The sequence below is a fragment of the Neovison vison genome, chromosome 8 (assembly GCF_020171115.1).
Source record: "Neovison vison isolate M4711 chromosome 8, ASM_NN_V1, whole genome shotgun sequence".
In the NCBI taxonomy this organism is placed as follows: domain Eukaryota; kingdom Metazoa; phylum Chordata; class Mammalia; order Carnivora; family Mustelidae; genus Neogale; species Neogale vison.
The window spans coordinates 53,963,332-53,991,058 of NC_058098.1; the positions used below are offsets into that span (position 1 = coordinate 53,963,332).

General features: G+C 39.3%; 1 protein-coding gene across 2 annotated transcripts in view; it reads left to right on the forward strand.

Moving 5' to 3' along the window:
* Positions 1-27,727, forward strand: part of PPM1B (protein phosphatase, Mg2+/Mn2+ dependent 1B) — an 81,949-nt gene that overhangs the window by 24,251 nt on the left and 29,971 nt on the right. The window lies entirely within an intron of this gene.

Consider the following 27,727-nt stretch of genomic DNA (forward strand, 5'->3'; position numbering starts at 1 on the left):
TGAGAACATTTGCGCATTCTTAAAACTGTAAAGTTTCCTTTCCCCCTCCATTTTGGTGACCAATATTACTACTGTAAGTTTGTTTTTTCTTTTTGCAGTTCACAGAGTATTAATATGTTGGAATACTATGTAAATTTAAAGACATCATAAACAGCATTTATTACGTTGGTTAAAAAAAAAGAAGTCTTATAATGAGGAAAGTAAATACTCTCAAGAAACAATTTTTTTTTTGTTCAAAACCCTATTTATTTATTTATTTATATATTTATTTATTTTTCCCAATTTATTTATTTTCAGAAAAACAGTATTCATTATTTTTTCACCACACCCAGTGCTCCATGCAAGCCGTGCCCTCTATAATACCCACCACCTGGTACCCCAACCTCCCACCCCTCCGCCACTTCAAACCCCTTAGATTGTTTTTCAGAGTCCATAGTCTCTCATGGTTCACCACCCCTTCCAATTTACCCAAAAGCACATACCCTCCCCAATGTCCATAACCCTACCCCCGTTCTCCCAACCCCCCTCCCCCCAGCAACCCTCAAGAAACAATTTTTTAAAAAGATTTTATCTATTTATTTGAAATAGACTGAGACAGAGAGCACAAGCAGGGCAGAGGGAGAGGCAGAAGCAGGCTCTCTGCTGAGCAGGGAGTCTGATTCGGGCTCCGTCCCAGGACCCTGGGATCATGACCTAAACCAAAGGGAGATGATTAACCGACTGAGCCACCCAAGCACCCCTGGATTCTTACATTTGTGTAGCCTCAAATTTGTTTATTTCTAGCCTCATTATTATTCCTAATAGCTTAAACAATTTTTTAAATTGTGCTTAAAAAAATAAATAACATTTACCCTTGTAATAAGTTTAAATGTACAGTGTATTTACATTGGGGTGCAGTGGGACTCCATAGCTTTTTCATCTTGCAAAACTGAAACTTTGTACCTCCTAAACAACTCCACAATTCTGCTTTTTGTTTCTATGAATTTGAGTAGTTTAGATACCTCACATAAGTGGAATCATAAAGTATTTGTCTTTTTTGTGACTGACTGACTTCACTTACCACAGTGTCCTCAGGGTTCATCCATATTGTAGCCTGTGTCAGAATTACTCTCCTTCTCCCTTCTTTTATCAACTTTAATTCTCCTGTATTTAACGTACAGTGTTATGTTAGTTTCAGGTATACAGTACAGTGATTCGAAAAATTTCCTTTTTAAGGCTGAATAATAATAGGGGAACCTGGATGGCTCAATTGGTTAAGTGACTGCCTTCGGCTCATGTCACAGTCTTTGAGTCTCAGGATCCAGTCGCACATTGAGCTCCCTGCTCTGCAGGGAGTCTGCTTCTCCCTCTGACCCTCCACCCCCATTCTCTCTCTCTCTCAGATAATAAATAAAAAAATCTTAAAAAATGTTTTTTGACAAAAGAAAAAATTATTTTAAAAATAGGATGGATAATGATTGTATGTGTATATACCACATTTTATATATCCATTCATCTGTCATTGGGCATTTGGGTTTGCTTCCTCCTCTGGGCTGTTGTGAAATGTTGCTGTGAACATGGGTGTGCAAATATCTCTGAGACTGTGCTTCAGTCCTTTTGGATATGTGCCCAGAAGTGGGATTATAGATCATTTGGTAGTTTTATTTTTACTCTCTGGGGAATCACCACATTGTCCCTGAAAACTTTTAAGAGATTTTTCTTAATTTTTGGTCCTATAAAAGTTAACAGTGATCTGTCCGAACATGGGTCCCTTCCCCTACCCCATTTCTCCCCAAGCACTTTGAGTCTGATTGCTTCTGTCTTCTCTTCTCTCAGCTCTGAGAAATTGTTTCTCTTTTTTTCTTTGATAATTTATTCTCTTGTTCTGTTTCTGGATTATGTATTTGGTTTGTGGCACTGCCTGAGTCGAACCTCCGTGATGTTCATCTTTTTTTCTTTTATTTTTGTATTTGTTATATGGGCTGGGAGATTGCTTTGAGTTATTTAAACATCTGAAAACCATTGAGTGAGGTGTGTTTTGTTTTTGTTTTTTTGGCAGGGGGAGCGGTAGGGGCAATCATGTATTTAAATCTGAAGGGGTGTTTCTCATCCTGTGTTCCATTTTCATAGCACCTTGTTCCTGTTTTATGGAAGCAAGATACAGTATCTTTTTTTTCCTTTCTTTCCCTTTTTTTTTTTTTTTTTGAGATACAGAGAGAATGGGGGGGCCCGATACAGAGAGAGAGAGAACCTTAAGCAGGCTCCATGCCCAATGTTAATCTTAAAACACTGAGATCGTGACTTGAGCCTAAGTCAAGACTCGGACACTCAAGGGAACATTCCACTGACTGAGCCACCCAGACATCTCCACAGTATCTTTTTGAATCTCTGAAGATTCTTATTTCTCATTTAAAAGAAATTCTCTTCATCATTGAAATTCCCATGACAATGGTGTCATCCCAGTGGTTTGCCTTTCATGCTGCTGGGTTTCCTTACGTGGTTGATTATCCTTGACTTGTCTGTTCATACTGCTGCTTAAATATGTATATGAGATTCATTTTAAATTTCTTGAGAAAACACTTCTATTTTTTGTTTGGGGTGAAAAGTCTGGCAGAAGCTTTGGATGTGTAGAAGAGGGGGGAAATTTAATGGTTCTCTGCATCTTTCACCAGCTTCTCTTCCCTCTCTTTATTCTCTTGTTCTCTCCATTTTACCGTGTGCAAGCACCCTGCTGTGTTTTGAGTTCTGAACCTGGGTGGGAGTCCTCTTTCCACTTCTGATTTACTACTTGGGTATTCTGAACTGCTGATTCTTGCATTCTCTTTCATTATTCAGTCATCATGCTTCCATCTGCTCCCATCTTCCAAAGATTTTTGATACCTCTACCCATTGATGGCTTGCCTCTTCTTTCGTTGTTGTTTTATACTTAAATATCTTTACTAACATTTTGATGCTGTATTGGTGAGGGTTAGAGATAAATGGGCTGTGTTCCTTCTGTCTTGAGTGAGAAAATCCTTTATCAATCCTTTTATATATATATCACATGGATATATATATAAAATGCATATGTATAATGTATGTATGAATGATTATTATTTTTTAAAGGTTTTATTTATTTATTTGACAGAGATCACAAGTAGGCAGAGAGGCAGGCAGAGAGAAGTTGGGGGTGGGGGGAGCAGGCTCCCTGCTGAGCAGAGAGACCGATGCGGGGCTCGATCCCGGGACCCTGAGATCATGACCTGAGCTGAAGGCAGAGGCTTTAACCCACTGAGCCACCCAGGCGTCCCTGAATGATTATTTTCATCATAAAAACATTTGATTAGGGCGCCTGGGTGGCTCAGTGGGTTAAGCCGCTGCCTTCGGCTCAGGTCATGATCTCAGGGTCCTAGGATCGAGTCCCGCATCGGGCTCTCTGCTCAGCAGGGAGCCTGCTTCCTCCTCTCTCTCTCTGCCTGCCTCTCCATCTACTTGTGATTTCTCTCTGTCAAATAAATAAATAAAATCTTTAAAAAAAAACAACAACAACAAAACATTTGATTAGGTTGGCTGGCTCAGTTGGTAGAGCATGCAGACCTTGATCTTGGGGTGGTGAGTTTGAGCCCCACCTTGAGCATAGGGTTTATTTTAAAAAACAAAAAAACATTTCACTGAAGATTATGCTACCCTAGGGCTTTTGTCTATGTACAGATGGTTATCTGATAATAGTCTAGAGAAATTTAAAGATAATTGGATTTGGGGAATATATTGAATCGGTAAGTCTCATGCTTTGTTTTTCAGCACTTTTGAAACTTTTCTCCTCTTCCTTTGTTTCATTTTTTAAAGCTTTCCTTTCTTTTGAAAGTAATTTTGGAGAGCTCTTCAAAACTTAGTAGGCAGATAAATTTAAATGAGTTGATCTTTTATTTATAAGTGTTAGACCAGGCGTCTGTTAAAACAGAAGTGCCATTTATTTTGGCTAAACAGTTTCTGTTCTACATATGTGTTTACATAGCATTTTCACACTCCATAAATTGAACAGAGCAAGTACTCATATTTTTGGGTTGACTAAATTTTACTGTAATATTTGTTAAGGAAATGGGTATTAATGACCATTTAATTGTAAAAGAAATTGGTGCAGAATTAGTGTGTTGAAGTGAAATTGGACTGAGATGTGAATTTTCATGTCAGCATATGCAGCTTCTTGAACAGCAGGACCATTTTCTTGCAGCATGAGAATTTGATTCTTGACAAGAAGATCCATGTGCCTATCTCAGGATTTAATGGACATTAACATTTTGCTGTGTTTGCTTCAAACTGCTCTCAGAAAGAAAGAAAATGCCACCAGCTTTATCTAAATATTATCATTCCATCTCTTCTGACTCTTTTTCCCTGGAAGTAACTATTATTCAGTTGGTTTTAGTAGTTCAGTAGCTTTAGTTTTTACACTAATCAAGCATGTTTTTAATACTTTTGCTGGATAGACACCCATCTAATCTGTTTATTGTTTTGTGCATTTTATATCTTTACATAAATAGAATCCCACTGTATCTTTTCCCAGTTGGCTTTGTGTTTGAGATTTATTCATGGTGAGACATGTAGTTGTAACCCATATTTTTAACTTCTGTGGAGTATTACGTTGCATCAGTGTCGTCATGTGCTTCTCTTGTGTATAGAATTTCTCTAGGGTGGATACGCTCATAACCCAACAATTCAGAGGAAGTTACAAGCATCTTTACTTTGCCAGATACTACTCTCAGATTTCTGATGCCGTTGTGGTTCCTGATTCTCTATTTGGGACCTGTTTATTTCCCTCTGGGAATTTTCAAGATTTTTTTCTTATCATTGTTGTGAAATTTCAGTTACCTTTTTGTTGTTGTTGTTGCGGTTCTGCTTTCATCAGTTTGGCAAGGCACTTTCAGTCTTGATACCTTAGGTGTAGTGCTGGGGAACTTTTCTGAATCATTTTTTTTTTTGATAAATTTCTTCTCTTTGCATTCCTTGTTCTTTCTGGAATATCTGTTAGTTGGATGCTATACCCAGTACTGATCCTAAAACTTTCTTATTCTCTCCTATGTTTAGTGGGTGCGGTGGGGAGATGGAGGTACAGAGAATTCTACTTTGGGGTCACAGCCAATATCTGTGCAATGATGTAAGAAACCCCAACTGGGAACTTCCCAGTTGAGCTCTCACTATTAAGGAGCCAATATTTATAATATTATTATAAACTAAAACCCATACTTACTTACTCTGGTTTCCTCATATTTTCTTAATATTATTAAAATTTAATATGTATTAAATTTAATATTTTTAAAAAGATTTTATTTATTTATTTGACAGCACAGGTAGGCGGAGCTGCAGACAGAGGGAGCGGGAGAAGCAGGCTTGATGTGGGGCTTGATCCCCAGGACCTTGGGATCATGACCTGAGCTGAAGGCAGATGCTTAACTCTTTGAGCCACCCAGGCGTCCCTCCTCATGGTTTTTTTTAAATTGAGGTGTAGTTAACATTATTGGTTTCAGGTGTACAGCATAGTAATTTGTCATGTAGATACATTACAAAATGCTCATCATGATAAGTGTAGTTACCATCTGTGACCATACAGAGATATTATAATATTATTGATCATATTCCCTATGCTGTACTTTTCATCCCTGTTATCCCTGTTATTTATATTATGAAGGTTTCCATAGTTTTTACCTGCTACCTTTTTTCTGTCTCATGATCCCATTGCTTATAATCGTCATGTCTCTTTAGGCCCCTCTTAGCTCTGGGAGCTGCTCACAACCACCCCCCTCCCCGCTTTTTTTTTTTTTTTTAAATGACCATTTCAAATTTGAGGAGTACTGGTCAGGATATTTTGCACAATGTCTCTATTTGGATTGTTTAATGCTTTTCTTATGATTAGACTAGGGTTATGGGGGTTGGGGCAGAAGACCACAGAGATAAAGTGCTATTTTCATCACATTATATAAAGAGAAGATATTGTGAACATGATTATTGATGTTGACCTTGATCACTTGCCAGTGATATAGAATGTGTCACATCTCTCCGCTGTAAAGTTGCTCTTTGTCCTGCTTTTCATTTTGAGCTCTTTGAAAAGGAAGTCATTATGCCCAGACCACACTGAAAGGGGTGGAAGGTGATGGTTCGCATATTTGAGTGTGATGGAGCTACATAAACTATTTGGAATTCTTCTGCCCTGGAGATTTGTTTGTTCTCTCCCATTTATTCATTTATTTAATCATTCATTTTTATCAGTGTGGACTCATGGAATTTTTATATTTTGGGTTATTATCCAGTACTGCTTTATTTTGTTGCTCAGATTATTCCAGCTTTGCCCATTAAAAAAAAATAATAATTGTTTGATCTACCATAGCCTAAGAGTGCCAAATTAATTCTTTTCCTTCTGGTTCTTTCCCCTTGTCTTCTTCTTTTTTTAAATTTAATTTAAATTTTTTTTAAAGATTTTATTTATTTACTTGACAGAGATCACAAGTAGGCAGAGAGGCAAGCAGAGAGAGGAGGGGAAGCAGGCTTCCCGCTGAGCAGAGAGCCCGACTTGGGACTCCATCCCAGCACCCTGAAACCATGACCTGAGCCGAAGGCAGAGACTTGAACCCACTGAGCCACCCAGGTGCCCCTCCCCTTGTCTTAATCTGTAGTTTTTACTTACATATTTTGGTTGTCCGTTTGTCACTACAGTTAAATTTTCTTTGTGGATTATATTTGTTGTCTTTTAAAGTGGCGTTTCCCCCCTTGAATTTGACCTAGGTTGCTATTAATTAAAATATGTATTATTGCATTGTTGCCCTTGTTTTTTGATTTTCAACCTTTCTAGGTCTCTCTGTTCTGAGTCTTTAAAAATGTAGTGTATAATATGGGACGCCTGGGTGGCTCAGTTGGTTAAACAGCTGCCTTCAGCTCAGGTCATGATCCCAGCGTCCTGGGATCTAGTCTCACGTCAGGTTGCTTGCTTGGCAGGGAGCCTGCTTCTCCCTCTGCCTCTGTCTGCCACTCTGTCTGCCTGTGCTCGCTCTCGCTCCTCTCTCTCTCTGACAAATAAATAAATAAAATCTTAAAAAAAAAAATGTAGTGTATAATAGGTATATGAGTTAGTTTTGTGTTCCAGTTTGAGAATTATTTTTTTTTTTATTTTTATTTTTTATTTTTATTTTTATTTTTTTTAAAGATTTTATTTATTTATTTGAGAGAGAGAGACCGTGAGAGAGAGCATGAGCGAGGAGAAGGTCAGAGAGCGAAGCAGACTCCCCATGGAGCTGGGAGCCTGATGTGGGACTCGATCCCGGGACTCCAGGATCACGCCCTGAGCCGAAGGCAGTCGTCCAACCAACTGAGCCACCCAGGCGTCCCGAGAATTATTTTTTAAATTGGTTAGTTTATATTTATCAATTAGACATGTCTGTGTTCTGAATTGTCTTGTTTGCTTTTCTCTTTTAAATGTTTGACAATTTCAAAATATTTTACAGTCTTCTGGGCATTTTTTTTCTTTCTGTGCCTTAGATAATTTATAATCTCTGTATTTCTCTGATGGTTTGCTTGTAATTGTGTAATAAACTGAAATTCTTTCTTAATGCTATCTCAAAGATGTGGAAATTAGTTTACTTTTAATATTTAGTACTTTATCTTCTGACACCTAATTTTAATTACTTCTCGTTAGTGTATTCCCCTGTCATTCATTTAATAGCTCTAAATGGATATGACCATCTTTCCCGTGAAAGAAGAAATTCACACATATGAGCCACCTTTTACTTTAACTAATTTCTAGTATCTTCCAGTCTGTGTTAGTTATTTTACTATTTCTACTTCATTATGATTAATGTTTATTACTAATTCTTCCATAGTCATTTCTTGTTTAGCAGAGTTTGCTCTTAGTATTTTTTACAAGAAAGAGCTTAGGAAAATGAAATTGAGGGAAACTTCCCCTAGCCTCTCATATTCATGGGTTGGGGCTTGTGAATTAAACTGACAAAATACAGAGTAACGAGAGAAAAGACAAAAGTTTATTTGTGTGTATGTACATGGGAGATTAAACAAACGGTTAGAATTTAGGGCTTAGAATTTAGAGTTCCACCAGTAGCCGAAGGGGAAGGAGAAAAAAGGCTCTCATGGAAAAAAACAAGACTTTTAGGAAAGACGAATTAGGTCTTTAGGAGAGTAGATGAGAGATATGACAGTGTTCATTTGATTTCTCATCCTTGTGTTGGCTTTCTGTCACAGGTGATAGGAGTAAATCTTTCATTATTGTAAGCCATCCCTGAAGAGGGATTTTTTTTTCCCCCCTGTTCAAGGCTTTTGGAGGACTCTGCTTTGGAGGCAGAGAAGGGGTATGGAGTTGTGATAAAGCCTTTCAAAGTGCCTGTTGATTTATTTTCATATGTCTTCAGCATGAAAATAATTTTTATGTCACTATGATAAAAATTGCATCCCTTTACATCTTTGAAAGAGTAACAGTTTAGTTAGAGATAAAACACTTGCCTTGTGCTTTGGTTCCTGGAAGTCTTTACCGTTGTTCCATTTGCCTCTGCGTTATTCTTTGGAAGACTGGGAGTGGCCTGATTTTGTCTACCCTGCTGCTGTAAGTGGCTTTATTTAAGAGTGAGTGGATGAGTGAAGGACTGAATTCCCATGGGATTCTTTATTGCCTTTAAAATTGAATAGCTCGAACATATTGTGCTTTCCCCCCAACCTAAACTGTAAATATGTTCCCCCACATTCTCAGTAGATATGACTGTATAGTATTTCATACTGTACATGAGGGTTTATTAGCCTCAATATTGTTAACGTTTGACCCATTAATTCTTTGCTGCCAGATGTGTGCACTGTAGGGTGTTTTACAGGCTACTTGTCCTCTACTAACTAGATGCCAGTATCCTCTCCTTGCACCACTTGGGACAATCAAAAATGTCCCTAGATAATACCAAATGCCCTCTGGGAGCCAAAATCTCCCCTGGTTGAGAACGACTGTTGTATATTTGGCCCATTCCTCTGTTGTTAGAAATGCAAGTTATTCCTATTTTAAGTAACACTGTAACAAACATCATTATACACAAAGATTTTTCTCTTTTGATGTTATGGGGAATTATTGATTTCCAAATATATAACTATTCTCCTTTTTTATGATTTTATTTTATTTTTTAAAATTTATTGATTTATTTATTTGACAGAGAGAGAGAGATCACAAGTAGGCAGAGAGGCAGGCAGAGAGAGAGAGAGAAGAGGAAGCAGGCTCCCTGCTGAGCAGAGGGCCCAATCCGGGACTCGATCCCAGGACCCTGAGATCATGACCTGAGCCGAAGGCAGTGGCTTAACCCACTGAGCCACCCAGGCGTCCCAAGATTTTATTTTTAAGTAATCTTGACGCCCATTGTGGGGATCGAACTCTCAACAACCCTGAGGTGAGTCGCATGTGCACCGACTGATCCAGCCGAGGGCCCCTATAACCATTTTTCTATTTCTCTGTTGTAGAGGAACATATTTTCGATATGCCGATAGATTCTATTAATATTTTTAATCTTTTAAAATAGTAATACAATATTTATGTACAGTTTGTGTTATTTTTTAAAGATAACTTCTCAGAAATGGAATCACTCTGTCAGATTTTTCAGTTATTACATCATCTTGATATTTTTAGGATACATTTCTAAGCCACTCTATCATGATTGGCAAAGTCACAGGTGGAGAGATTTTCCAGAGCCATTTTATAATTCTTGCTTTATCCAACACTTTGGTTGGTATGAGGTGTTCTACCTAACAGAGGCTTACCTATTATTTTAATTTTGAAATAGTTTCACATTTACAAAGATTGTACAGAGAGTTCCTTTATACCCCTTAATCGGTTTCCTTTAATGCTGATTTCTTCCCAAACTGTAGTGTATTTGTCTAAATTAGGAAACAAAACATTGGTACTGTTCTCTTAACTATATTCCAGACTTTATTTGGATTTCACCAGTTTTTCTAGTAATTCCCTTTTTTTTTTATGCCAGGATCCAATCTGAGTACCACATTACATTTAGTAGTACCCTTGCCTTTTGAGTCCCCAAACATTTATGTTACTATTTTTGATTTTTAAAAAAGAAGACAAATTTTACAGGCCATTAACCACTTAATCTTTGAGTTTAGGGGAATGCAAGGTCTAATCCAGTCTGCTTTGGTGTGAATTTGCCTTGCCATTTAAGTTGTATTATCTGATTTTCCTAGGTATCTCAGTTTTCTTGATTGTAAAATAGGAACATTAATAGTAGTGCCTTTACTAAATTGTTTGTTTGAAAAAGTTTTTATTTATTTGACAGAGAGAGATCCCAAGTAGACAGAGAGGCAGGTAGAGAGAGAGGGGGAATTAGGCTCCCCACTGAGCAGAGATTCCCAGTGCTGGACTCGATCCCAGGACCCCGGGATCATGATCCGAGCTGAAGGCAGAGGCCCCAACCCACTGAGCCACCCAGGTGCCCCTAAATTGTTTGATTTAAATAACAGTGCATATCCTACTCTTCATATAAAGTCTGGAATTTAGATCTCACAAAAAATAGTAAGTTTATTATTATTGCTATTTATATTACCTCTGGTCAAAAGAACAACATGTAGTCTTCAGAAATCCTTGGGAAAAATTGTGTCCATGGGGGGGTTACCTGGGTGGCTCAGTCCGTTAAGCATCTGCCTTCAGCTCAGGTCATGATCCCAGAGTTCTGGGTTTGAGCCCCAGGTCAGGCTCCTGGCTCAGTGGGAAGTTTGCTTCTCCTTCTCCCTCTTCCTTCCCCCCTTCACAGTCCGTTCTCTCTCTCTCTCTCAAATAAATAAAATCTTTAAAAAATTGTGTCCATGGGCCTGAGGGACACCACCTTATCCTTTTGATAAGAAGCAGATGGGGTTGACAGATTGTGCTGTTCTTAAGCAAGGCTTCCCAGTGTCTGTCCATGTGCCCCCTCTATGAAATAGCGTGCTAGCTATAGGAAGGAGAGGAGGAATTTTGCAGTATCTGAATATGTGTGGTTGAAATTTTATAATCTGCTGTGTCTAAAGATTTTTGGTTGAAGGTCTCTTTGAGAAGTCTTTGCTTTTTGAATATTTGTTTTTCTAAAGGGTAGAATGTTGGTGAAGCATTTAAAACAGTGTCTGCAACAGAATGAGCACCATGGAAGTATTTGCTTATTCCTTAGAGCCTCAAATAAAATAAAAGCATTTTATGATTACTTGTTATAATGAGTCTCTAGAGCAGAAATTAATTGAAAATAGTAAGAGGCGAGAGGATCATTAACCCTCTCAAATTAGTCACCTGATTGTCCCTGGAGGGGCTTGGTTTCTGACCAAACTGCTTTGTAGTCTGCCCCCTCGTGCTATTGAGACAGCTAAAGGTTCTTACCTCTGGCCTAGGGCTGATAGAAGTATGAGTAGTTTCTGGCATTTGTAATTATGAGGGAATAGAAGTTGTTTGGTCAGGTTTTGCTTTACATGTCCTGCAATTTATATTTCATTATAATCACCAGTATCCGAGTATGGTTGTTGAGGAAGAAGTGGTTTTAATTTTGATAGAACCTAGAGTGTCAACATTAAATTAGTTTAAAAAATTAGGTTATAGAAAATTTTGGACATAAAGGTAGAAATAATAGTATATATTGTACTCCCATGTACCTGTCTACTTCAGTAGTATTGACATTAAGAGAGTATTTTTACTTTCATTTATTTTTAAAGATTTTGTTTGGGACACCTGGGTGGCTTGGTGGGTTAAGTTTCTGCCTTCGACTCAGGTCATGATCCTCAGGGTCCTGGGATCAAGGCCCACATCCAGCTCTCTGCTCCGTGGGAAGCCTGCGCCCCCCCCCCCCCCACCGCCTCTCTGCTTACTTGTGATCTCTGTCAAATAAATGAAGAAAATCTTAAAAAAAAAAAAAAAAAGATTTTATTTATTTATTTGACAGAGAGAGAGAAAGAGCACACAGCAGGGGAACAATAGGGAGAGGGAGAAGCAGGCTCTCAGCAAGGAGCCCGATGCCTGGCTGGATCCCAGGACATGGGGATCGTGACCTGAGCTGAAGGCAGACACTTAAATGACTGAGCCACCCAGGAGCCCCTAATATTTAAAAAATACTTTATATTGTGGTGAACCCTCATAATATTATCCAGTCTAATAGCAACCCTCCCCTTTTTTAAAAAAGATATATTTATTTGAGATAGCGGAAGGGACAGTGAGAGAGAGTGAGGAAGAATCCTCAGGCAGACTCACAGTCAGTGCTAAGGACAGAGCCTGGACACAGGGCTCAGTCTCACAACCCTGAGTTCACGACTTGAGTCGAGATCATGACCTGAGCTGAAATCGTGAGTTGGAGGCTTAACCGACTGAGCCACCCAGCTGCCCTTAATAGCAGCCATTTTAATTTTTGTATATTTTATATGTATAGATTTTTGCCTTATTAAACAAGAGTACAAATATTTTTGGGTGCTCCTGGGTGGCTCAGATGTTAAGCATCTGCCTTTGGCACAAGTCATGATCCTGATGTCGTGGGCTCAGCGGGAAGCCTGCTTCTCCATCTTCCACTCCCCTGCTTGCATTCCCTCTCACTTTCTCTCTGTCAAATAAATAAATGAAATCTTAAAAAAAAAAAAAAAAAGTACAAATATTTGTTTTTCTTTGTGTTTACTTTTTTTAAAAAACACTTTATTTATTTATTTCAGACAGACAGCAGAAAGAGGGGAGAGGGACAGAGAGAGAAGCAGGCTCCCAGCTGAGCAGGGAACCTGATGCAGGGTTTGATCCCAGAACCCTGGGATCATGACTCAAGTTGAAGGCAGATGTTTAACGACTGAGCCACCCAGGTGCCCCCCATCCCCAATAAGATCATCTTTTTAAAAAATGTCTCAGTGTTCATTAGACACCTTTCTTCCATCCACTGGTTCTAGATCTGCCCTCTGAAACAAATGCATCAGCCTTTTCTTCTTTTGTAAGGGTTCAGTATTCACCACCAGCCTTGTTAGGACTTAATACCTCCTCTCTATTCTAAGCAGTACCAGCTTCTTCAGATGTTCTTCATTTGTTCTTCAAGTGTTTTTTGAGCTATTTTCATTCTTCTGCTTGGGAGGTATTTATGTTTGTCAGGGTCCCTTTTATTATTATTATTTTTTTTTAAAGATTTTTTTTTTTTTTAATTTATTTGACAGAGAGAAATCACAAGTAGACAGAGAGGCAGGCAGAGAGAGAGAGGGGGAAGCAGGCTCCCCGCTGAGCAGAGAGCCCGATGCGGGACTCGATCCCAGGACTCTGAGATCATGACCCGAGCCGAGGGCAGCGGCTTAACCCACTGAGCCACCCAGGCGCCCCAGTCAGGGTCCCTTTTAAAATGTGGTTCTTAGTGAATGCAGTACTTTATATGTTTGACAAAGTACTGAACCTTATATGAATCTAGACTGCTCTGTTTATATTTTCTAGCCTTAATGAGCTAGAGTTGTGAGCTGCGGCTCAGCCATTTCCAGTTGTAGCACAACTCCCCCAACGTGAGCATCAACCAGGGGGTTCATTTGGTGCTCACTTGCCCATTCATTCCACAAATATTTTACAGGGTGCTTACCATGTGCCATGATTAGTTTTCGTCATTTTGACAGTGAGTAAGACAGATACAGTTTCTCCACTCATGGAACTTAAATTCTTATTGGGGTAAAAAAGAATTTAGTGAAAAAAAATTTCAGCAAGCTATGAGTAAAGTAAAACAGTAAAATGAGCCATAATAGTGGTTGGAGAATACTTTTAGATTGTGTAGTCAGGGAAGGTCTCTCTGAGTTGACACTTGGGCTGAGATCTAGATGTCAAGAAGGAGTTAGCCATGAACGGGGGGTGTGGAGTTAATGGTGATTCCAAGAAGAGAAAACAGTACAAACAAAAGTCCAGAGATGGGGAACAAGCGTGACGTAGCGAGGGGATAGAAAAGGCCACTGTGTTGGGGCGCCTGGGCGGCTCAGTGGGTTAAGCCCTCTGCCTTTGGCTCAGGTCATGATCTCAGGGTCCTGGGATTGAGCCTTGCTTCGGGTTCTCTGCTCAGCGAGGAGCCTGCTCCCCCCCCACCCCCGTCTGCCTCTCTGCCTATTTGTGATCTCTGTCTGTCAAATAAATAAATGAAATCTTTAAAAAAAAAAAAAAAAAAGGCCACTGTGGCTAGCCAGCAGTAGGTGATGATGAAAGAGTTACAGGAAGTGAGGCCAAAGAGCTGGCTGGGGGTCAGATTATAGAGTGCTGCACTAAGTTTGGATTTTCTTCTAAATTCAGTAGGAGTCAGGAGTGGCATGATTTCATTACATTGGCAAGAGATCAGCCTAGAGAATGAATTGCAGGGAGGTAGAAGTGGAACTGCTAGTGAAGAGGTTATTGTAGTAGCATGTGGGCAAGGGATGACCATCATAGAGCTAGGCTGCTGCAGTTCCAGATGGAGAGAGGTGGATGGATTTGGGCTCTGTCTGGAGATAGAAGTGGTAGGGTTTGTTAGCGATTCAGAGTAGTGTGAGAGAGAGAGAGCAGAAGCAAGGCTCTGACATACAGATATTTTTGTTCATGTGAAGAAACAGATTTGTTTCAACTAGAACAAACCTGGTGTACTTTTTAAAATATTAACTGCGTTGTATGGTTGGTGGTGGTTAAGAGCATGGACTCTGAAGCCAGACAGCCTGGATTACAGTCTGGACAACCTGGGTTCCTTACCTCAGACGAGTTACTCAGCCATTCTGTGACTCCGTGCCCTCATAAACTGAGGACCATAATGTCTACCTCATGAGGGTGTTGTGGAGATTAAATGAATTGAGTGATACAGATGAAGTTAATATAGGCTCAGTACCTGGTCATATTAAAGGGCCTGTATAAAGGTTAGCTTTCATTTTAACGGATTTGCAAGGGTAATTTTGAGTCTACATAATGTTCCCTGTATGTTGAGTTTATACACTACTCCCTATAAAAGATAGAATTCTACTCTTTAATTGTATCTGTGTAGTTTTGTTTTCCCTCAAGGGCATATGTAAATTTTTTGTTTTCTGCCATTGTGAAAATGTGGAAAAGTTGTTTTGTGTAGCTGTATGTTTGCTAGCTAAAATCTGTATTACTTTTGCATTTGTTTCAAATGCTCTCAAAATACGCTTATACTGCAGTCTTAGATCAAAGAAATGTCTTGAAAGAGTTTTCAGAAATAGTGGATTTCTCCTAACATACCTTATAGTATAGCTTTTATATTCTTGGTGTCTAATGAAGGATATGTTAATGTTACATCTATAAAAGTATAAAATGCACCATGAGAATTTTTTCGTTTGGTCTCTTACAGAAGTACGATTCATTTAGGTGGAATTTGATACTTGTATTTACAATGTAGCAGCACCAGGTATTTACTCTTGTTCTAAATTCCTTCAAGAAAAGGATTTTTCCCTTAGTTACATAGTATAGACGTTTCTTTATGAATTTATGATAGACTCTATTATAGCTTGATGCTATCTTCTAGATACTGTTAAACCTCAATTTTCATCATGCATTGAGTGTAGAATTTGTTTTTTTTAAAAGATATTTGTGTGTGTGTGTGTGTGTGTGTGTATATATATATATATTTTTTTTTTTTTTTTAAATTTTGGTCAGAGAGAGTGAGCATAGGCAGACAGAGTGGCAGGCAGAGGCAGAGGGAGAAGCCGGCTTCCTGCTGAGCAGGTAACCCAATGTGGGACTTGATCCCAGGATGCTGGGATCATGACCTGAGCCTAAGGTAGCAGCTTAACCAACTGAGCCACCCAGGTGTCCCTTATTAATATATTTTTGAGAGAGAGTGAGAGAGAGAGCAGGACAGGGGTAAGGGGCAGAGGAAGAAGCAGACTCCTCGCTGAGCAGAGAGCCCAGTGTGGGACTGAATCTCAGGACCCTCAGATTATGACCCAGGCCAAAGGCAAACCCTTGACTGAGCCACTCGGGTGCCCCTAGAATTTATGCTTTCTACTTACTCTTTGTAATAGTAGGACTCACCAGTGAGTTTAATTCTTCAAGGAAATGATATATTAAAATCTACTGGGTCCTAATTGCTCACTCTGTTACCAGAGGTCATTGTCTCTTTGATTTATTTGCAGAGAAAAAAACCTTTGGGTGTCAGTATATCAATATTTATAAAGGTTTAGATTTTTATGAATTAGAGCTTTTTTTTTTTTTTTTAAGATTTTATTTATTTGCCAGACAGAGATCACAAGTAGGCAGAGAGGCAGGCGGAGAGAGGAGGAAGCAGTCTCCATGCTGAGCAGAGAGCCCAATGCAGGGCTTGATCCTCTGACCCTGGGATCATGACCTGAGCTGAAGGCAGAGGCTTTAACCCATTGAGCCACCCAGGCCCCCCCCCCCTTTTTAAAGATTTTATTTATTTGAGAGAGAGAGAGAGAGAGAGAGAAAGCACAAGGGAGGGGGAGTCAGAGGAGAATCAGAAACAGACTCCCCACCAAGCAGGGAGCCCGATGGGGGACTTGATCCCAGGACTCTAAGGATCATGACCCTGAAAGCTGAAGGCAATCGCCCAACCAGCTGAGCCACCCAGGCACCCTATGAATTAGAGCTTTAGATTGCTAGAAGAGGATTCACTATAAAGGAATGTTCCTCGTTGAACTAATGTTCATTTCATGGCATTAAATTCATGTAATTTAATTTTATTACATTTAAATGTTTTAAAATGGAAAGGGTACAACGTGGTGTATAACAGGGAGTATCTCTTTCAGTCCTGTCTTCCAACTGCTTGATTTCTCTTCTGCATGGTTTCCAGTTCTGTGTACACTTCCAGAAAAGGAATGAATACACATCCTCACCAACGCTTGTCTTTTCTTTCTTTCTTTCTTTCTTTTTTATAAGATACTAGTGTATCATAATGCATTTATTTATTTTTAAGAATTCTCTACACCCGGGACGCCTGGGTGGCTCAGTGGGTTAAGCCACTGCCTTCAGCTCGGGTCATGATCTCAGGGTCCTGGGATCAAGTCCCACATCAGGCTCTCTGCTCAGCGGGGAGTCTGCTTCCCTTCCTCTCTCTCTCTTAATCTTAAGATTAAGAGTCTCTTTTATGCCCTGGGAAATGGAAAAGTTCATTTGACTCACTTTGTTGCCTTTATTGCCATGGTCTGGACACAAACCTGCAGTATCTCCAGGGTGTGCTTGCATTTCTCCTTTTCAATTTTCTGTATTCCCATACTCCCCATTTTTTGGCTCTTGAACTTCCTGGGCTGATCCTATCCTCTTGTACCATCTGTCTTGTAGCTGTAATTTCTGGCATTTCTTTAAACTTTCATTTTCCCGGCTTTCTCTTCCATGATTATGTTTTCACTTTACAGGCGATCTTTAAGGCCTTTGAATGTTTTATTTTTCTTTTTAATAACATCCTGTTATTTCATGGATTCAGAATCTCTCTTACCCTTCTGAAAGGTGTTTGCTTGCATGCTTCCTTCCTCCTCCTTTTGTGATTAACTTTTCTTGCGCAGCCTAGTCCCTTTCTAGCCTTTTCTCTTCCAGTCTGCTTATTTTGGCCCCTCTGTCTTTTTTTTTTTTTTAAGATTTTATTTATTTATTTGACAGAGAGATCACAAGTAGGCAGAGAGGCAGGCAGAGAGAGAGGAAGGGAAGCGGGCCCCCTGCTGAGCAGAGAGCCTGATGTGGGACTCGATCCCAGGACCCTGAGATCATGACCCAAGCCGAAGACAGCAGCTTAACCCACTGAGCCACCCAGGCGCCCCCCCACACCCCCGTCCTTTTTTAGGGAAATCCTGTGTTCGGCCATGGACTGCTTAAATTTTAAAGTGGATGTTCAATAGCTGATTGCAAGCTCTGTGCCTGTCTCTGGGGTTTGTTGGCTATGGGATTCACTGTGGGGTGATTTGACCTATTTTTTTGAGTAACCTCCTGTGTCCACACATAAAATCTTTCCTGTAGAATTAGTGAGTTTCTAAAGAGTATAAATAAGCCTCTTCTCATCTTTTATTTAGAGGGTATACATCTGATTGCCAGCATTTGGGAATTGACTGTTGGAAAAAGGCTAGTGTATCAAACAAGAAGTGTGTAAACTTTTACTTAATCTTATGTTTTAAGGCCAGTTTCCAGCCCTAATCTCTCCCTGGTATTCTCCAGTTCTAAAGGTCCTGTTTTACCTTCTTCAGAAATAAACTTACATTTCTTTCTGGGACGAGGGAGTGGTATTCCTTCATTCAGCTACGCTGACCCAGAGAGGAGGGTTATGTGAAGTCCACCTGCCTCTTGCAGTGGGCTTCCGTCCATCTGCTCGTTTGCCCCACGTTCACCTCCAATCTGCAGTTTCGAGTGTGTTGCTTGTAGCCTCACAGTTAGCATCGTTTTAACCACGTCACAGTCTTGGTTCTGCCACTTCCCGGGCTTCACTGTTGTCTCCACTCTTGCTCACTTGGTCTTCATGGATTCAAAAGTCCCATATCCTAGTCTTGTGGGATTTCAGAGAGGTGTTCTCAGGCACGGTATTACTCCCTCCTTGGGTAAGCAGTCACTCTTCAAGGCAGACAGTGCCCAGCAACATGGAGAAGCATTGACTTTCTTTACACAGAGTATAAATCTAAACTTTTCAAAAAGATAACCAGGCCAAATTAGTGATTTCTTTAAAAAAAAAAAAAAAAAAAAAAAAAAAAAGTAGGGTGCCTGTGTGGCACAGTTGGTTAAGTGTCTGCCTTCAGCTCAGGTCATGATCCCAGGGTCCTATCTCGGGCCCCCTGCTCAGTGGGGAGTCTACTTCTCCCTCTGCCTCTCTCTCCTGTCTCTCATGAATAAAAAATAAAATCATTAAAAAAAAAATTCCGTGGATGAATAGTGAAAACATAATAACAAGCAAGCTTAGTTCTTAATGGTAAATTTAAGTAAATTTAAATTTAAGTAAGAAGAGTGTCTTTGGTTTGAAATAAAGGTTGAAATTGAAACTTGGTACCATATGACATAGGCAAATACATTTGGAATGATGTAAATGTTACATTTAATATAAGGCTTGTATATGACCCTACTTCCAGGAGTTCGGAAAGGTGGTAAATACTTTTGGTTGGAGTAGTTTGTAAGATTTCATAGGAGAGAACATGCTTGACTTAACTGAGGTTTTGTTTTCTTCATGTTGGAGAAGAGAGTATGGTTGTGATTATTTTGGGAGCCTTGGGCAATAAGCCTACATAAGTTCTCTTTCATTCAGAAAGTGAGAAAGCAGGTTAAAATCCTCAATTCATTTACTTAATTTTACTTTACTTACTTACCTTTTTCTTTTTTCTTTCTTCCTTTTTTTTTTTTTTTTAAAGATTTTATTTATTTATTTGACAGAGAGAAATCACAAGTAGGCAGAGAGGCAGGCAGAGAGAGAGAGAGGGAAGCAGGCTCCCTGCTGAGCAGAGAGCCCGATGCGGGACTCGATCCCAGGACTCTGAGATCATGACCTGAGCCGAAGGCAGCGGCTTAACCCACTGAGCCACCCAGGCGCCCCCCCCCCTTTTTTTTTTTTAAAGATTTTATTTCTTTCTTTGACAGAGAGAGATCACAAGTAGGCGGGGGGAGGGGGAAGCAGGCTCCCCAGTGATCAGAGAGCCTGATGTGGGGCTCAATAGCAGGACCCTGAGATCATGATGAGCCAAAGGCAGAGGCTTAACCCACTGAGCCACCCAGGTGCTCCTTACTTACCTTTTTCTTATACTGCAAATGAAATACAAACTTGCCCAGTGATACTGAACTATCCATTGTGAGTTGTATTTTAGTCTTACGATGTCATATAATTTTATATTTGTTGGAAGCAGTAGGTAGTTTACTTACTGGTCAGTCTCTAACCACATAGAATTTCAGAACAGGAAGAAATGCTCCTATTGTTTTCTGCAGCTCACCCCTACCCCCCACCAGGAAAACAGATACTTGGTAGAGCCAGGAATCAGACATAACGTTTAGGCATTCTATTTATTGTTTCCTTCAGTTCATTGTCTTAAGATGGTATGTTTATTACATGTGTTTGTGTTTTGGGTGTAAGTTAATACGCTTTTATTTATTATGAGAAAATATCCATTCTTATAGCCCACTACAGATTTCTTGGCTCTTTGGGGGCCATTTTGTTCAGTCTTTTGAGATTTAGATATGCTCTTTTGCTTAAGCCAGAGGTTTTCTTCCGACTGGGAGACTTTTATTACTCCTGCTTTTTGTTATTACTGACTTAAGGGAGACTGAGAGCATTGAGTGTGATGTCAAAGCCCTCTCTAGAACATGGGTGTGAGACTTTCCCCCCCATAATTTGACATAAGATAATTGAGATAAGATAGGAACTTTTAAACTATTTTTAAAGATAGGGGACATCCCAAAAGAAATAAGCATATAGTACAATAACCAAATATATAGTTTTGTTGATACTTGTCTTGTGCACAGTTTCATTCATATAGTGTAAACCCTGGATTGCCTTAATGGGGTGGACACCATTGTAGCATCCATTACCCCAGATCACACACCTGTGTGCTGTCCTCCCTGGAAGTCTTGCTCTGACAGAATGAGGCTCTTCTGGTGATGCTGGAATGATGAGTTCAGTTTTTGTTTTGTTTTGTTTTTCCTTGCCTGTGGCCTTTCTCTTTTCAGTGTAATACAGTGCATGTCTGTATCCTTCCTGGAATCTACTTCAGTTCTTGGAGGGATATGGCCTTATGGTAAAGCTGTATAACGTATTATTTATCACTTATTGGGAATGGAAGTATTGCTTTGTTAAACCACTTCTTTCAAACTAATCTTTAAAAATAGTCCTCTAACATTTATTCCAGTACTTGTTTTGGCAGGAAAATAAATGAACAAACTATTTTGGGAGTTAGGAGGTATACATAGAGGGACCATTAATTATGCAAAGTAGCATGTACTAAATGGATGGGAAAGAAGTAACTATTAATGGAGTTCAATAGAGTACCGTGGAGAAAGGATTTCTGGAAAAGGTAAGACTCAAATCTGACATTTCTGGAAGGATGTAACTTTGCATAGGCAAGGACAGTTAAGGCGGGGAGGGGGAGAGGCACTATTTTAAAATAATGAAGTGTCCAAATTATGATAGAATAGTCCTGCTTTTGAATTGGGTTAAGCCGCTGCCTTCGGCTCAGGTCATGATCTCGGGGTCCTGGGATCGAGTCCCGCATCGGGCTCTCTGCTCAGCAGGGAGCCTGCTTCCTCCTCCTTCTCTCTCTACCTGCCTCTCTGCCTACTTGTGATCTCTCTCTGTCAAATGAATAAAATCTTAAAAAAAAATGAATTGAGGCTTTATTAGAATCTGTTATTACAAATGTTGGTGCAGTACTTGTTTTTTCCTTCAGTTTTACAAGTTACTTGTTATTTGAAAAAATGAAGCTCTGTTCTTTGATGACCTGTTATTAAGTGATTCCTACTGTGCTGTCAGTTTTGTTTATAAATGTGAAATGTACTTGGGCTTGATGGTAAACTGAGGGCAGCTTTGAAGTACATGTATCCCTCTTGGAGTAAGAGTGATGGGAACAAATCAGCCCCGGTCTGTCAACTAAGGCAAAAGACGTAGAACTTCAAAATCAAAGGAATTTTTAAAGAACAACGCTTTAGATAATTTTTCTTGTTTGCTAGAGAGTTTGTCATCAAAATAATTGTTAACTAAGTGCGCTACATTTAATGCTTTTAGAAATAGTAGTAAATATAGTCCATTGAATCTTGGGTGTTTTATTATCAGAGACTAGCCTTTTTTCTTCTCCAGCAGCTACGAATCCAGTTCTTTAGATGAAGTTCTAGTCTCTAGACGTGTTCAGGGGGAAGGGGAGAAGAAAGCCTCTGTCTTATGGATTCATTGGATGGAGTAGAGATGATTATGAATGAATTGGAGGATTTAGGAAAAAAGGGAACCTGGAATTCAGCTTTGGAACTCTTTTAATTATCTGGTGATGAGTTGTGTGAGTACCCTCTTCACAATCTGTATTTGCATGTATTTGACCTTATTTTGAACATCGTGTTAAGATTTCAGTGTATTTGAATAGCCATTCAAGTCTCTTCCCTGAAATTTGACTTGTTATGTGTAAAAGTTGCCCACCTCTCACCCTTATTCCCTTTTAGAGTCGGTTTGTAAGCAAACTCAAAGGTATCAGACTTTTTTATGTGGAGGCTTATTCTACAGAAGAATGTAAACTATAGATAACTGATCTAAATTTGAGGGCCTCTAGAACTTTCCTCCAGATTTGTTCTCAGTGAAAAGTGCAGTTGTCAGATGGGTTTATTACTTTCTGAGGCAAGAAAAGGATGGCACATTTATTGAGTTCTTAAATCCATGATTCTGAGATAAGTAGATAATGGACATTTCATTGAAAATAATATTATTCTTAGGATTTCAGTGCTTCTGCTTTTCCCCTTGAAATGCCCATGTATGTGCTCACACAAACACACACCAGTTATACCAAATTAATTGTGCTCTTACTCTTCTTTTGGCTTTTGTATATGCTGGCTAATTCTGTCTCCCCTTTCCATCATGTAAGTCTCAGCTTAGGCTTCTTCCTTTAGAAAAAAAGCTTTTCTGTTTTTTTTTTTTTAAGATTTTATTTTTTAGAAATTTCTACACCCAGCACGGGGCTTGAACTTACATCCCTGAGATCAAGAGTCACATGCTCCACTGACCGAGCCAGCCAGGTGCCTCTGGAAATTTTTTTTTTTTTAACTTACTTCTTTTTTTAAAAAAGGATTTTATTTATTTATTTGACAGAGAGAGAGCGAGAGAGCGAGCACAAGTAGGCAGAGCAGCAGGCAGAGAGAGAGGGGGAAGCAGACTCCCCAGTAAGCAGAGAGCCCAGTGCGGGGCTCGATCCCATCATAACCTTAGCTGAAGGCAGAGACTTAACCCACTGAGCCACCCAGGTGCCCCAACCTCTGGAAAATTTTTAAGTGCATGAGGCTAACTTTTACAGCTCGTGTTGGCATACCTGTATTTATCCCATTGTACCCTGTATCACAGTGTGCCTTCGTAATCTGTGTTCTGGTTTTTATCTTCCACCAGACGAGGAGTTGTTTTAAGAAGGGGACAACTTATTCCTAGTACCTGATACAGTGCCTGGCATGTAGTAGGTACTCAGAAAATGCTTGAATGAGGGGCACCTGGCTGGCTCATTTGTTAGAACATGGAACTCTTGGTCTTGGGGTTGTGTTTAAGCCCCACATTGGGGGTAGTTTACTTTAAAAAAGAAAAAATAAAGGGGGGAGGGGGAAAGAAAATATTTGAATGAGTACTTATTGTATTATTTGTAATTTTAAATTAATTGAACGAAGCTGAAGTATACTTTTGGCAGATACATTAAAAGTTTGAGTAATTTATTGCTGTATTTTATGCACTAATTGTAAATGAGAAATTGTAGGGTCATCCCAGCATTGAATGCTATATAATATGTAAACACATGTGAAACCTTTTAAGTGATCTTAAAAATGTGATTACTTGGGGACGTGGCTGGTCCAGTCAGTGGAGCATGTGACACTTGATCTCCGTGTTGTGAGTTTGAGCCTCACATTGGGCTTGGAGTTTACCTAAAAAAAATCATAGTAAAAATAAAAAATAAAAATGTGATTACTTAAAGTGATTTAAGCAAGTTACTTAGGGTAAATAAAAAGACAACAAGGAGTCCCCGGACTTCCAGGTATGAGAACCCCTTTTAAAGTATCACTTGTCAGATTCTTCCTTCAGAGTACAATTATTATATATTATGCTGCTGTGGTTTCATTAATGTATTTTCCTCAAAGAAGGCAATGGAAAAAGACAGATATAGATATGTTCAGTCTTTAGATAATGCTACTGTGCATACATTCTCAATCTTGCAGAAAGACTGTGGCCCACAGAGTTGTATACATCACTGATCTCTAAATGTGGGTTTGCAGAATAAGCCATTAGTCTTAAGTTTTTAAAAATTAGAACTTCTGTTTATTGTCTTTCATAAGGCAGATAGGCAAATTGGACTTAATACAGTGATTGGCACTGGCTTCCCACACTGTTAGTAGGTCAGATGTGCTGGTGGGAAATCCCAAGTAGGGAAGGGTAGAATTTTCACTTCCTCACTTGCATTTGTCATCAGTGGTATCACAGTGAGGTTTATATGTGATTGGATTTTCATATGATCAGATTTTAATGAAGCTGCTTCAAAAAATGAGCAAGAGACAGTAAAAGATTCCTAACAATAAATTAGATTGATTTTAGTTATAATATAAGTACACACAGGCATACACATAAAAATTGTTAGAATTCTTAATTCCAGTATAAACTCTCATTCTGGGGTAAAAACTATGATATAATCAGACCTGAAGTATCGAAGGAAAAAAATCTGGGATTGTTGAAGATGACTGTTGAATACATGGATCTGTATTGGAACTGTGCCTTCTTTGAATGTACAGTGTTGCTTGACATGTAACTAAACGATAGCAAGAAATTTTAACAAGTTAGTAAGGCATTTAAAAATTAGGCATTCTGAGTATAAAAAACTTTATATGGAGGTTTTTTTTTTTCAGAGATGTTTGATAAAGCCATCAGTAGAGTACAAAACTGCACTAAATTATAAATGTTTACAAGGCTCTTTGAGGTTTCTTGTTGAACAGTAGAAGATAATCGTATCACTGGAGGAACACTTGCTTTTTCTGTCATGGTCAAAAGGACAGAAATAAGATGGAATGTATGGCAAAAAACTAAAATGCATTTCTTTGTCATCACATGCCTTTGAAACAAACATGCATAGTATACAGTATGGTATACTATACACTGTATACAGTATACAGTGCATAGTATACAGTGCAGGTGTGAAGAAGTCAGTATCAGAATAGCCGAATATTTATTTATTATTTAAATAATAAAAATTAATTTTAATAAAGTTATTATTACGATTTATTTTCTTTTAACTATACATGTTGTAACATACTTTCTCCTTAGTGTTTACTAACTTGTGTTTCAGTAATAATGACTGTTTTTGGGGGGTGAATAGAAAAAGCAAAGAGATGCTAGGCAAATATATATTTTTAGCAGTGAATGACTTCTTTAATAAAGACAACCTTTTATGGAAGAAAATCATAGTCACTTAAGGTAAAAATCATTGACTGCATCATTCATAGGTTAATTCTTGCAGCAAAGAAATTGAACCAGGAGTTTATAAAGAGCTGTTAGCATATCAGTGTAGTTAATTTTATAAAAACAAGACCTCTAACTTTAGTTTTTCATTTTTTTTTTTTAATTTTGAAAAAGCTTTATTTATTTATTTGACAGACAGTGATCATAAGTAGGCAGAGAGACAGGCAGAGACCGAGAGAGAGGGGGAAGCAGCTCCCTGCAGAGCAGAGATTCCCGATGTGGGGCTCCATCCAGTGATGCTGGGATCATGATCTGAGCCGAAGGCAGAGGTTTTAACCCACTGAGCCACCAAGGCGCAAAGACCTTTAACTTTAAAATACAGTTAGTGGGGTGCCTGGGTGGCTCAGTCAGTTAAGCCTCTGCCTTTGGCTCAGGTCATGGTCCCAGAGTCCTGGGATCGAGCCCCACATCGGGCTCCCTGCTCAGCGGGGAGCCTGCTTCCTCCTTTCTCTCTGCCTGCCTCTCTGCCTACTTGTGATATCTGTCTGTCAAATAAATAAAAATAAAATAAAATACGGTTAGTTTTGGGGGCACTTGGGTGGCTCAGTTGGTTGTATTGGAGTCTTGATTTTGGTGCCGGTTGTGATCTCAGGGTGGTGGGATTAAGCCCGCCTTGCACTCCACGCTCAGTAGTGAGTCTGCGTGGGATTCTCTCCCCCCCCACACCCCGCCCACTCCTTGCTCACACGCATGTACACTCTCGAATAAATAAATTTTTTTTAAAATATTCTATTTATTTATTTGACAGACAGAGATCGCAAGTAGGCTGAGAGGCAGGCAAAGAGAGGGGGAAGCAGGCTCCCCGCTGAGCAGAGAGCTGATGCAGGACTCAATCCCAGGACCCTGGGACCATGACCTGAGCAGAAGGCAGAGGCTTAACCCACTGAGCCACCCAGGCGCCCCTCAAATAAATAATTCTTTTTTTTTTTTTTTAATTTTGTTTATTTGACAGAGATCACAAGCAGGCAGAGAGAGAGAGGAGGAAGCAGGTTCCCTGCTGAGTAGAGAGCCCAGTGCATTACTTGATGCCAGAACCCTGGGATCATGACCTGAGCCAGAGGCTTTAACCCAGTGAATCACCCAAGCGCCCCTAAGTAATTCTTTAAAAAAAAAAAAAAATGTTGTTTTTTACAGTGCCTATATGAGAAGTGACCAGGAAATACATTTTATTGCCTAGAAGTTTGCTGATCATCTCATAGCAAAGTTCTTTGCTTTTGAAGAGTAATACAGTGTAAAATAGAAGTTGCTAATTCCACAGCAGTATGCAGATATTTTTAGATAAAAGAAAATACGGACAGACACACACACACACACACACACACACACAATCTTCCCATTCAAGATAAAGGTTACTTACCAAGAAGGTAACTATTTTAAAGAAAGTAGTGTTAGCAAATGAGCATTTGGGAACTAAACCTTTGGAAAGGTAATGGTTTGTTTTGTGATTTTTTTTTTTTTTTAAGATTTTATATATTTGACTCTGCACACATGAGCATGAGTGGGGAGAGGGGCAGAGATAGAGTGGAACAAGCAGATGCCCTGCTGAGCCTCGAACCTAATGGGGCTCAACATAATAGGGCTCTGAGATCATGACCTGAGCTGAAGTCAGATGCTTAACTGAGCCACCCAGGCGCCCCTGTCACGTGATCTTTGATGGAAAAAAAGATCATGTATAGTAACTGTCAAATTTGCATACTTTAAGTACTTGGGAATTTTGGTATGTCTTTTAGGAAAACTACATGGGCATCAAGATGGTTCACAATAGCACTGTTTTATAATATTAAAAAATGAAAAACAACTCAAATATTCATTGATAGTAGGATGGATACAAATTATACACAAACATATGGTGGCATAAAGAACTACAGCTCTGCGTCAGTGTGGATGAATCTCAGAAGTATAGTGGTGAGCCAAAAACCCCCCAAATACTCGAGTACAATGTATAATGTCAAAAATATAAAACTCTGCCTCAAGTGGTTAAATCTACAAGGGATACTGATGATAAAATTTAGGATAATAGGATGCTTCAGTGGTCTTAATAATGTTCTACTTCTTAAATTGTATGATGGGTACATAGGTGTTCATTTTTTTACTTTTTAGCTATATGTATATGTTATGTAATCTCTCATATGTGTGATATTTCATGTTTAAAAAATTAAATCAGGGGCACCTGGCTGGCTCAGTCAGAAGAGTGTTTGACTTTTGATGTTAGGGTTGAGTTTGAACCCCACATTGGGTATAAGAGATTACTTAAAAATAAATAAGTAAAACTTAATAAAAATAAATCATTAAGGGACAACCCCAACTTTAAAATATCCGTTTGGGACTTAAAAATGGCCAGTCTGTGGGGCACCCTGGCTGGCTCATTCAGTTACAGCATGCAACATTAATTTATGTATGTATGTATGTATGAGAGAAACACACACACAGCGAGAGAGTGGAACACAAGTGGGGGGGTGGGAGAGGGAGAAGATGCAGGCTTCCCACCGAGCAGGGAGCCTGATGTGGAACTAACTCATGGCTCGATTGCAGGACCCTGGGATCATGACCTCAGCCAAAGGCAGCCGCTTAATGATTGAGCCATCCAGATGCCCCACAGCATGCAATTCTTGATCTCAGGGTTGTAAGTTCGAACCTCATATTGAGTGTAGACA